This window comes from Halichoeres trimaculatus, unplaced genomic scaffold (genome assembly GCF_033239565.1).
Source record: "Halichoeres trimaculatus isolate MK-OKI-2021-1 unplaced genomic scaffold, fHalTri1.1 fHalTri1_scaffold_12, whole genome shotgun sequence".
Taxonomy (NCBI): Eukaryota; Metazoa; Chordata; class Actinopteri; order Labriformes; family Labridae; genus Halichoeres; species Halichoeres trimaculatus.
The window spans coordinates 9,432,564-9,445,758 of NW_027437190.1; the positions used below are offsets into that span (position 1 = coordinate 9,432,564).

Sequence of the window (13,195 nt, forward strand, 5' to 3'; positions counted from 1 at the left end):
CAATCACTTATGTCACTTGCTCTTACTTACAGCACCTTGTTCCTCCATGATTCAGTAGTGCTTGACAGTGGTTTTTATCCTGCCTTAATTAATTTCATGATTCAGAGCTTTCTGTTAACAGCTTTGCTTTAGGGATTATGAGGGTCAGATTCTGTCAGCCTTATTCCAGCTCCTGTACACCTGTTAGAGCGCAAAATATGTCTATTTAGCCTGGGTTGCCAAGGGAAACTCTTTGACTAGAAAATAGGAGCTGTTCTCTTTGCTGACAACTCTATTCTCCTGGCTGTTTTAAACATAGATACAGGGCAATTAGCACTATTATTCTCCACTTCCTGCTCAGAAAGTCAGGGAGTGACTACTTCTACTTAACAAGTTTTCTACCTGCTACGAAAATAAAAGAGCTGGAATAAATTACGGTAAGGAAGCCTTTGAAAGGTAAATCTGCGGTTGTACTAATGTGAAGCTTCTTTTGTTGTAAGCTGAGGTTGGGGGTGTTCTCTTCAAGTTTTAGTCTATCTTAATTTGAAGGAGCTGGAGTTTTGCATAGAAGAAGAAATATTTCTTTCAGATGGGAAAAACAGCACATCCAAATGTATTTTTATGAAGGGTTTTGTAATGATTTCACATGAATAAGTTATTCAGGATTCAGTGTCGGCTGCTACAGGTAGATAAATGATCCTTTGTTCTGAAAGTGAGGGAAAAGAATGTGGAAGGAAAGGTGGACAAACTTTTTATGGACATCTTTTCAACATATTATGTTGTTTTTCTTAGTAATCACATTTAAGCCAAACCTTGGGTTCAGGAGGGTAAAATGAAAAAGCCACTTTATTGTATGCCTGGGCAATAAATCAATTTTTTCGATTAATTTGAGTATTTGTACTGTAGCAAGCTCCCGTCACTACCCCGTTTCCTTCACAGAGATGCACACACAGCAACAACACAGCTACCACTAACAAGGATGGAAGTTTGGTCACACATCACAAAAGATATGGTACACGTATATACAGTAGGGCTGCAGCTATCGGATATTTTAGTATTCGAGTATTCTACTGAAAATTTAATCGATTAATCGAGTAATTGGATAAAACACATTTTTGTTAAGTTAAAGAGCAGTTCTTTTTCAAATGAAAATTTGTTTCAAGCAAGTGTAAAATCAAGTGACTTTGGGTGATAAATTCTAAGTTCTGTGCAATCTGATGAGATATGAGATACAAGCAGCTGATGCAGATCAATACATGCTTTCATATCAGTCTCCAAACTCCAGAAAAGAAGCTAGATTTGTTGCTAGTTGCTATTTTGAAAAAGAGGTGGCTTGAGGGGTCTGAACTCTCTAAATATGGCATCAGCTCTGTTTGAAATACCACTCTTTGAGCTTTTTTTAAATTAAACGATTCCTCGAGGCGGAGAAAATTCCTCAATCATTTTTTGCAATCGAGTACCTCGAATCATTCGAGGAATCGTTTAAGCTCTAATATACAGTGAAAAAACTTGGTTTATATACTTGACAACTATGGACCCCAAGTATGTGCTACCTAGCCACAAGTATTTTGCTAAGTTTCCTTGCCCCATCTCCACAATAGTTCTCATTAGAAAATTAGCAGAGGGCTGGAGGAGGTGTTGTTTAATTCTGCAACGACAGATGTGATCCAATTGAACTATGAAGCTAGAGAAAGGGGTACACTGATACTGATCCTGGTATCGGTGTATCAGTGCGCACCAAAGCTGGATCAATATCAGTGGGAAGGGGCGTTTTTTGCCTTTTTTTGCTTTCTTACTTTTCTTTCTTTGTTTTTGCTGCGTCCCCAGTCAACAGGGTATAAAAGTTTACAATTGAATAGTAATTTCTTACATTCGGATTCAACAGTAGGGTACTCAGATTATTATTTAACCCTGGTATCAGATCAGTATCCGTATTGGTACTAGTTGATACCCAAAGCCTAGGTATCAGTATTGGTATCAGATCAAGAAAAGTTGGATCATTGCATCCCTAGCTAGAGATAATGATCATTTCATTGTTGTGATTTTTTTTTTGTTTGTCTTTTTTTTTTTTTCAGGTTCAGAAATAAGATAATTTCTTGTAATTTTTTTTGGAAATAGTGCAGCTTCCAGTGTTAATATAAACAAGTCTATCTTTTTTAGAACTACAAAGTGTAGGTTTAAAACAAAATAAATTAAATTCCGGGAGTGAAATATGGGTAACTTGTTAAGTTTTTGATAAAATGAAAAAAAAAATGTGTTTTGAGTTATTGCTGTCATTTGTACTTATTGTTTTTCTTTAATAAGTAGGGGAAAAAAATCGTAAGAAATTTTAAATTGATGTTTTTTCTATTTTATTTTTAGGCCATACTATATTGGTTCTTATCTATCATTTAACCATAACAATGAAGACACTGATTGAACAAAGTGATAACTTGCCCACTGCAAACTAATTTACTACTTACAGTTATGAAGATTTAGCAACTCATGAGCTAACTACATCAGTTAGAAAGGTTAATGCCAGAAGTTGGTTTATTTTTCTGCTTTTCTTTTGTAAATGTTTGAGGTAGATAAATATCAAGACAAATTTAATCTGTGTTTTTGTAAAAAAAAAAAAAAATAGGGGTTTTGTATAAACCATGCAGATACAAACTTATTAGACTGCTTTCCACATTTCTTTGCCGACACAAAACCCACAAGGTGACTTAACCAGGAACACTATGGTATTACTGGAGGCAGATTATTCAGAAAACAAAGCAATATGTGCACATAGGTTGTCTGTTTTCTTACCAATTGGCTGAATGAAGTATTTTAGCCTTTTTTGTTCCTTTTTGTCTTTTTTGGATTGTTTTGGGAGCCCTGCTGTAGATCAGTGTCAGCTATATTCTATTCTCCTTTCTTTCGATCAAAGCCTATCAAGCTTTTAAGGAAAAAATCATATTCGCTGAGGTTAAAGGATGGACCTGTGAATCTGATTTAAAGTTAGTCTTAACTGCTCAGGGATATTTCCTCCTCCAGATGGATTGTTCTCTCAGGGTGGGGAGAGAGTCTTTGCCTCAACTGGACAAGTTTAAGTTTCATGGGGTCCTGTTCCTGAGTGAGGGTAAAATTGATCAGAGATTGACAGCCGGATTGGTGCTGTGTCAGAGGGAATGCAGGGGTTGTGTCGGACTGTTGTAGCAAAGAGGACGCTGAGCTCGAAGGCAGAGCTTTAAATCTTCCAGTCAGTTTACATTCCAGCCTTCACCCATGGTCGCCAGCTCTGGGTCCTAACTGGAAGAATGAGGTCACAGATACACCCTCTGAAGAACAGCTGAGCTTGGCCTTAGATATAGAGTTAGGGTCTCGGACATCCATAGGGAGCTCATCCCATCGGAAGGATCCAGTTGAAGTGGTTGGGGCACTCTATATGGATGCTTCCCGGGCAGCTTCCTTTGGTGATGTTCTGGGCAAATACACCTGGGAGGTAGAGTGGCCAGATGTTTACACGCCGTTGTGTGAGTTTGTATGGGACACATTATCCCAGTCTAGATTTTTGTGTCTAACTGTAAAACACAAGCATTCCTAATGAGACAGTCTGGCAGTCTTCGTTGGGTTTCAGGAGTAGTGTGTCCATAGAGCGACATATGCGAGGGCATCACATGCCTGATGGAGAAACAACTTTGACAAAGTTCACTTAACACTCACTCCACTGGTTTCACTCGTGAATAAACATGTTCTGAGGCTTGTGTGTTTTTGTGTCAGTGGGCTGAGATAGAGAGGATGCAGGTGACAGGTTGATGAACTCCTGACCCCACATGTATGTCGATTGACTGACAGCAGACACAGGCAGAGATGATGGCCCGCTCTCAGCTATTGGATGAAAGTCATGTTTGGAGAAAGGCGACTGCCCTATACTTTGGAGAGCAAGAGCCAATCAAAAGCATGACACCGTGTTAATTCACAGATCGTGGGGAAAGTGATTATGATGCTGTGCAGTCCCGCAAAAAGCGGAATCCCTGGTCCCTCTACTGGGAGGAGACCCCGGGATAGACCCAGAACTCATTGGAAGGATTACCGATCCCACCTGGTCTGGAAATGCCTCATGATTCCACAGCAGAAGCTGTTGCAGGGGAGGGATGTCGGGGGTTAGAAGTGTTGATGTTATGAATATAAAGCATCCAAAGCCTTTGAAACCGAGGAGCAGAACAGATGTGTGGTTCTGATTGGGTTGTCACATGTTTCTGGAGAGTCACGATTTTGTTTTTGAGAGTTACAAACCCAAACTGCATCATGATAAAAAGATATGAATGGATTAGATCGTAGCAAAGAATAAGGAAGCAGAATAACTTACCCAAGACATTTCTTTGTTTTTCTGATAACCCTATCAAAAAGGGCTGGAACAATATGCTTTTCCCCCAGTTCGATTCTTCTACGGTTCTTGGGGTGGTGACTCAGTTTAAATTCTTCGACATTACTATTTTTTGCGATATCATATGAAATAGATGAGTGATGATGATGATGACGATGATGATGATGATGATGATAATGTCTACAGACATTAGCACTTTGTGCTGCATTTCTTTTAATGTATGAAAAGTGCTTTATAAATAAACTTGATTTGAAACTTGATTTGATACAGACGTTTTCAGAGGCTATATTTCCCCAAAAAATGCACATCACATGTGAGTCAGTTTTCAGGATTTATTCGAGGCATCATGTTACTAAATAGTCGAAGAAAAACATTTCGCCCTCTGCTGGAGAAGAGCAGCAACCGTAAACCCAGCTTGTAAACAAAGACTAAAATGAAGGATTTAAACTTGAAAAAATGGGAAAAAAATGACTCTTAACTGGTAAAACAAAAATCCTGATACTTATATGAACCAAATTTTTCTCCCACCCCTACAGTCAATTTGTTCTCTCTGACCTAAATTCTCATCAACAACAAAATAATCTCAATAATCTTCTGACTGATGCGTAAAGCACCTCAACAGATACAGTTTAAAATGCAGACAAGCCCCTACAGTTTATTTTCTAAACAAAATTTAACTTTTTTTTTTTTAAAATATCTACTAGGGGTGGGGCGATACTGCCTCAAAATTATATCACGATATTCTAAGGAAATTTGCGATAACGATATTTATGACGTTATGGGGGGAAAAAATGAACAACTTGTTATGAGTGGTTGCTGCTTCTGAATAACAGCATTTTTTGCGCACACAGTATGGAAGCCACTTTTCCAATCATGTACTACTACTACACAAGCTTGAAATATAAACATAGTAAGTAGGTCAGATCCAGAGGAAATCTGACGTTCTGGAGAAGGAAAAAATGATCTTGGAGGTGAAAACTTCATAATTCTAAACAACACAACACATTCTTTCTATAAGGACACCAACAGAAAGGAGAAGGCGTAGACCAGGGATGTCCAACTCGTGCCATGGAGGGCCAAGAGGCTGCAGGTTTTCTTTCCAACCAAGAACTCCACCAGCTGATTCCACTGATTAGCCCCTGCTCTCTGCTTGAAGGTGAGGTAATCAATGGAATCAGCTGGTGGAGTTCTTGGTTGGAAAGAAAACCTGCAGCCTCTTGGCCCTCCATGGCACGAGTTGGACATCCCTGGCGTAGACTGAAGCTGCTGAAGTTTGGGGAGGGCCAGGAAAGCCTAACATACTAATTAATTAGCATGAAAGTACATTGGGGTTCCTGCAGGAACATGTGGTTCTCCTGTGATCTTGTGATCTCAGGTATCCAGCTGCTATGGGCGCTGCCCTGCGCTGTGCTGCACGGCACTAACGCTTTATGTGTGAATTAGGGGTAAGGCTGATATAGGGTTTCGGACGTTCGGCTCGACTACACGTCCGTCATAGAGGCAAAAAACAACCGATGATAACGTCCCCTTCACATCCTCCTTCACATCCTCCTCACGTCCTCCTCATGTGTCTTCATAGCCTGACTGTATTCCTCCGTGTGTTTCAGCTTTGGGTGGTGGAACATGTATGTGGTGTTGCCACCCTTCATGGTCATAGTTCTCCTTCACATTTTGCATTTAATGTGTTTTGCCGCGTGTCTAATCTTTGGTCAGTCAAACCACCTCCACATCACCGTGGTAGCTCCTCTTTTAGGCACTTAGGCCTGAACCACATGGATATTTTTTTTGATCTTTGTCCTGGTTTGAAAAAAATCTCTGTCCACACCACAGAAATATCTCTGTCCATACAAAGAGGCCAAACTGAAAACGGTCGCCTCTGAAACCTGCAATGCCATGCCTGGCCCATAAGTGGTAGGTTAGCAAAATGTGAAAACCATAGAAGAAGAACGTTATGAGCATGCCCAGTCAAACACAGTGGCTGTGTCCGAAATGGCATACTAACGTACTACTCATACTAAGTGTGACGTCAAAAATAGTATGCAGTGCGTTCACATTAAATAGTATGAAAAGATTGTGTGTGCGAGAAATACCCGGATGTATACTATATCGGTAAAATTTTTAAGTATGGGAGGTGGGCATACTAGTCGTACTGACACGCCCCATAATGCATTGCGAGCCCCGTATTTATAAACGTAAATACAGAATGAGATGACAAGATGAGAAGCGACTAAAATGGACTTAGCTCCATAGGGAAACCTAAACGTAAGTACAAAGAAACAAAGTGCCTGAGGTGACGGACAGATCGTCTTCGGTGTCTCGAGCAGTAAACATTTTTTAATTTTTTGAAGAGAGATGAATTCGTCTTGAGACCGGCGTTATCTAAAAATCATCCACTAGCGAACTTCCCGTTTTCAAAATAAAAGCACCCGTTTATCTCCTTTAAGTTCTCTAACGCTTCTGTAAATTGTGGTCTTGTTTTGGAGCGGACCGGAAGTTTCTTCGATAGCATATTGGCGCTCTTAACAGAATGTCCGAAATGTCGAAATCAAATTTGTATCCGTGCGTTTTGTGGCCCAAATGACCACATTTTGGTTTTCTACGTGATGACTTTCTCGCCTAAAATGTTCTTAAAACTTTCAAATATGGCGAATCAACTGAGATATTTGATAGCCTGGTGTGCTTCCATAGACTTATGTGTGCTTCCAATTTTTGTCGTCGGAGGTTTTGAAATGCATCATGGGAAACCGAGTAGTATACTACGGTGTAAACGGTTGGCACTCTAATCATACTTATAGTATGTAGTATACAGTATATACACAACGACCATGTAGTATGTAGTATGTTAGTATGCCATTTCGGACACAGCCAGTGACTTGTTGCTAGGCGCTTGACGTCATCGCGTCAATACCAGCTCCGTTTAACACCGCTACACGGATCCACTCAACCGGATATTTTTTTATTTCTTTACTTTCTTATCTGTTTTTAAAAATCTCCGTTTATATGGGTGAAATCGCCGTGTGGTTGAGAGGCCCAATTGGACAGAAAAATGTGCGTTTAGGAATATATCCATATACGTGTGGTTCAGGCCTAAATCCTCATGTGAGGAGTTGCTACTGCCGTGCTACTTTCGCTCTCGGCCATTGTTTTGTTTGGACACAGCAGGGAGCGTCGTACGTCATTGCGTCTCTGTACTGTAAATATCATGAAATGACAAATTAATATTGACAAAAAAACTATACCAGTAATATCATAGACGGTATGATATGGCACACCCTTAATATCTACACTGATTTTATTTAATCAGTTTACACGGGCGGTCTCACCAACTTTAACTGTGACACTTTATGTCACTGACGGCTCCTTTCTTGTTAAAATGGTTCTACACCTAACACCTAAAAATGCTTACCAAGGTTTCTCTTTTTATGGGGGTACTATCCTTCACACCTCAGAATGCTGACTATGGTTTCACTCTCACGCTACAAACCCAGAGGACAGAAATAATGAGCTGTTCCTCTTGTTTCTGTTACACACTGTGGCTCAGGCTGGATCAGTGTTGTTGTCTCTGGAGACTGTTGACCATGATGGGTGGGGTGAGACACGAGGCTTGGCTGAAATGGAGAAGGCGACGTATAGAGCGACCCAGACATGGGACATAGTATCTGTCTGGTGGTGGGAACGGTTTCAGCTGTATAGATCGAGTGATAAATTGACACAGTCGAACACTTCCTGATAGAAGGAGCTCGTGCTATAGGCGGCGGAGAACAGAAAGGTAATGTGATCACGGGGCCATCTCGAGTAACCAGAGAGCCCGGTTCAAACACTGCTTAAAAATACAAAGGCAAGAAAAAACACTAAGCAGCATGGAAGCTTGTGATGATTCAGACAATCAAATAAAGTTGTGAAAGCAACAGAGAAAGTTGGTTTGAAGCTATGGTTTGGCCAAATGGATTCTTCAGAAAAGAAATTGCTATTTCAGTTTCATAAAGTTTGATGCCACAAATTTCATCTCTAAATTTCTTCTTTAAAGGAGAAAATGAAGAGAGATATTAGAGGCCACACACACCCACACAGGTAAGCTAAAGAGAAGCTTTAAGTGTGATGTTAAAACCCCAAAATCCATTTACCAAGTGACCCTTTTTAAAGACGGTCTGACATGTGAAAAGAGTTTTTTCATTAACACCTGAGCAGGACCTTCAAAATGATGGCTCAATTCAGTTCCCCAATTTAACAGAGCTGCTGGTTAAACTGCACAGTTCACAGGCTTACACTGACATTTGAATAATCTATTCTTTGAGTTCACCTCTTTTGTTCTGGCTCCGATTAATGCATTTTTCTTAATAGGTTTTTGATCATCAGACTGTTCTTGAAAGTAACAGGCTGTTCCTCACAGCAGACATTTTGACTTGTAGCATGCAAAACTATTGTGTTATAATAACATCAAACAATGGTTCACTTCAGTTTGGGTGTCTTCGTGGCTAACATGCACAATAAGTCTTGTTCACAGAGAACATTTTGACATGTCATGGAGGAAAAAGCACAGGTGTGGATAATGAGATTAATGGAGGCTGATTTTCATGTGCGACTTTAAAGTGAAGGTTCTGGTATCGTGAATGCTGACTCACCGCCGGGCTGTCATGGCAAACAGGACCACTCAAATTAAACAGCCTTTTGATGATGTCTCATGTACTCTCTGTTTTTTGTCAAGTCAAAATGTGTGCTTCAGAAGAAAAGAAGCCTTTACCTGAGGCTGGAAAAGGTTTTTACTGAAGATTCCAAATTATGTGAAAATGAGCTTTCCATGAGCTGCAGATATTCATTTGTTAACTGTGTCTTTTCAGAGATGATGCCATAGTTCTGACAGTAAATGATATACAGGGCTGTCTGTTAACTGACATTTTTTTAAAGCTCTTACATAAAAATATGGAATCTAAAGGGAGGGTCATGAATTTATGTGTGGTTTCTGTTTGTCCTAGGCCTTGTACACGTAGCCAGGTATTTTCAAAAACAAATATCCCCTCTGATCCGTTTTTTAAAATACTTTCTTCCACACGCAGCGGGTTGGTAAGTGCAGCTCGAAGCATGCCAAACCCATAATGGGCAGTGTTTTTCCGACATAAAACCCATGCTGTTCAATCAGAATGAGCATCCGTCACTCATCTGTGACATTGGAGAACAAAAAACTCTGTTTCCCGGCATCTAGACTGAACCATGAAACCAGAGTTTTCTTTACTTTGGCCGGAATTTTCAGAAAACGTTGATTTCAGTGATGTAAAACTGCAGTTTTGTGTGGACGACAGGCTAAAATGTATAAAAACATATACAGTTCCCAAAATACCCAGCTACATGTGGACAAAGCCTTACCTAGAGGTATTCACAAATCCCTGTTGTATGCAGTAAAGGAAGTGAGTATGGAGAGCAAAAGCAGTCAGAATGCAATTCACTGAAACAAATCTTCTGTGTCTTTTTAGAGGTAACCAGAGGGGCATTAATTTATTTGGAGAAAAAAATGATATCCCTGATCAAAATTTAAACACCAGTTGGAAAACTGCAAGAATTTTCATTTTTCACTGTTGGATCTTAAAAAGCTTATGAGTAACCCTTCAAAATTCAAAATGAAGAAATCAAGTCAAGTCAAAGTCAAGTCAGAGTTTATTTTGTAGAGCATGATTAAAAACAACCTTGGTTGACCAAAGTGCTGTACAGGAGTACAAAAAAAATCTCTCACGCACTTTATAATAAAAATATAGTAATGATAATAAAACAGTCTTGAAAAAATAAAAATGAGCCAAAACATTGAATATGTATAAAAACAGAAATGAAATAAGAATAAAACAATAAAAGAAGAGTAAAAGAGAGGAAAGGGAAGGGATACAAAGATACAAGGATAAAAGCGAAAAAAAGAGATAAAAGCCAAGATTACTCATTTAGCTGGGACTGAATGCCAAAGAATAAAGATGGGCTTTTAGCAGTGTTTTAAAGTGCTCAGTTGGCTGTGCAGCTAACCTGGATAGGTAAGCTGTTCCACAGCTTTGGTGCCGCCACGACGAAGGCGCTTTCCTCACGAGTGGAGATCCTTGTCCGAGGTACCACCAGGAGCAACTGGTGCGATGACCTTAGCACCCTGGTCGACATATGAGGCTTTACCAGCTCTGATAAATAAGGTGGAGCCAGACCATTCAAGCACTTAAAAACAATCAATAAACTTTTAAAATGAACCCTAAAATAAATGGGCAGCCAGTGCAAAGACGCAGGGATAGGAGTAATGTGGTCATAACGTTTTTGGTGGTCAGCAGGCGGGCAGCTGCATTTTGGACAACCTGCCGAGGGCATAAAGCTGACTGGCTAAGGCCTACAAATAAGGAGTTGCAGTGGGCAAAAAACAAAAAAATCTCCAATGGAATATCCTTGTCATGCCAGTTATATTGTGAGCCATCAGAAATGTCAAGGTTCAATTTTTCTCCTCGGAGAATCAAACTTTCTTCCACCTTCCAATGTCCCACATTTGGGACAAAAAGTTCAAACAGCAAGTTTGTGGCGTTGAAGGAGACGAAACCCTTGAAGATGTTTTTGGTTCTTAAAGCTCTTCTCTCTCAGATTTTGTCTGATGGTTGTTGGGCTGCAGTCGGCTCCAGTAACACCCTTAATTTGGGTTCGAGGGTCTACCGTGTCTTGGCGAACACCCAATTGGATCCTTTGATTCAGTGATTGTGACATTTTTTGGGGTCTACCGCTTAAATTTTTAGATTAATCACTCTTAGGGAGACTGTCCTACTGCATCTAACCTCAGCAATAATGGAGAATTGTGAGAGGCCTTACAATCAGACCATGTTCAGAGAGAGAAAGCCTCTTTAACTTTGCCATCAGGAGGTCATGACACTGTGAATACCTGACAGAAAGTTTCACTGAATATAGATTTTGGCTTTCAATCAGTTGATGAACAGCCTGTTTCATTTGAATTGTTGTTTTCATGAATTGCTTCCTCAGATTTGTTTTTTTTTTGACTCTCATATCTTCTTCTTTTGCATCTTGAAACTCTACCCAGGATCTTTTTAAGACCCAACAGTGCAATATGTAAATTCATGCAATTTTCTACAAGTTATAAAAATTGTACCAGGTCTGTATTTGCGAGGTGCGGCTAATAATCACTTCTAGAAAGAAAATAAATTTGCTCTACACTGTTAGATTAGCCAGCCAGTGGATTACCTAGCTTCCTGGAATGCATTAGAAAGTATTGATCTCACCTCTGTTCAATAAACAAGAAGTTTTTTTTGTTTTTTTAGGGACAGGCTGAAACTTTTATTTTCACTTTTTACAAACCTGCATCGTGATGGTATCTCAGCAAACCTAGGAGTCATTATTTTCACATCAATCACAAGAAAATCAGTTTCTTTTCAGGCTCCTGCTGCTGCAGTCAGCAAACTCTTGTTTTCATCCATTACATCTGTCTGAGGCTGAAAAGATTGTCCTCTTTACTTTGCTATTCCCTAGCGGTACTTGGATAAGCGCTATCACCACGTCTTTGTTCTCTTATGCTGCGTTTTTGCATTAGAGGACCAAATAAGACACAACAGCAGTGACTTGTTGCAGAGCATCATCGTCAGGAGTGAGGGTATCTCAGAGATCTTTTCTAACAATGAGCTCAGCTGCTCCATCTCACTGTATAGATTTTAGAGACTCAGGTAAAGTTACTTTGTGTTTTGATCATCATGAGCTGAAGGGTGTCAGAATGAAGTGATCTTTCTTGCCTGCTCGTTGGTTGTGGAGGAACTGAATCACTGAAGGCACACATCTGTTCTCCTCCTTTACTCTTGGTGACACTTGCGTTGCTACCTATGATGCCAGCGCAGCACCTCACATTTACACTGAAAACAAGACGTCACAGGCTGATAAAAAGTCCTGCTTTGCACGGGCATTAAAAGAGGTTAACATCCTTTATTGGACAAAAACGTGTGTTTAAAGAAAGAATGCATAGTGTGTTCTACATTCCCTGGTTCCAAACTGGGTCATATTCATTATATTTAAAAAGGAAGCTCACTGTTCATTATGCTTTCTTTTCATCAGCTCGAAGTACAAGGAGCAACCTCAGCAGCCCGACCTGTCTTTAACAACAGTAACCCAAAGTTTGTAGCTAACTATCTTGAACTGTGTGTGTGCGCCTGCACTTTGTTTAATTTTAGCCTTCTGAGTAGATCAAAGCCTGCACAATAACCCAGCCTGTTATTATTCTGCACGGGGAATGTCTGCTGTTGTCAGAGCTGCTGTATTCTCGTCCTCTGTGTCTGAATCTGCCGGTGTAATGGGCTGTGAAGCGGTTCAAGCTCCCTGTGTCCCTCTTGAGCCCGAAAAACAGACAACACCTCCTTTCTGCCCCCACGCCATTAATCTACTCCTCACTCCCACAGAGACAGCGTGTAGGTTAAACACAAACAGATCCAGAATGTGATTCAACGTTTTACAATGAAGAACTAAGTCATGTATTGATCGTACATCACCTCGCTTATCCCACCGGGGCCAGCTGCTCTTGGTCCAGATAAATCACCTCCACCACACCGCTCAATCCATGGCACACAAACCAACGACTGAATTTATAACCAGAGCAGGAGGTCTGTGAAGCTGTTCTTGGTCAGTCTTTACATTACCTCCATTTAATATTAATGAAGCTGGTCATTTCTCTTTAATTAAAAATTCTCTGTTATCAGTGTTTTCCGCTCTATAGACGTCCCTCATGAGATCAGGTTTTGTTTCATCATCCCCACCAAAGCCAACATTTTCCAATTTGAATGCATTTTTTTTCAGTCCTAAGTAGATTTGTTTGACACAAACAAAAATAAATATAATTTGCATTATTTTTGTAGAATAAATACAAAT

At 40.0% G+C, this 13,195-nt stretch overlaps 1 protein-coding gene across 1 annotated transcript in view; it reads left to right on the forward strand.

Moving 5' to 3' along the window:
- ube3d (ubiquitin protein ligase E3D) overlaps positions 1 to 13,195 on the forward strand; it is a 35,882-nt gene that overhangs the window by 16,825 nt on the left and 5,862 nt on the right. The window lies entirely within an intron of this gene.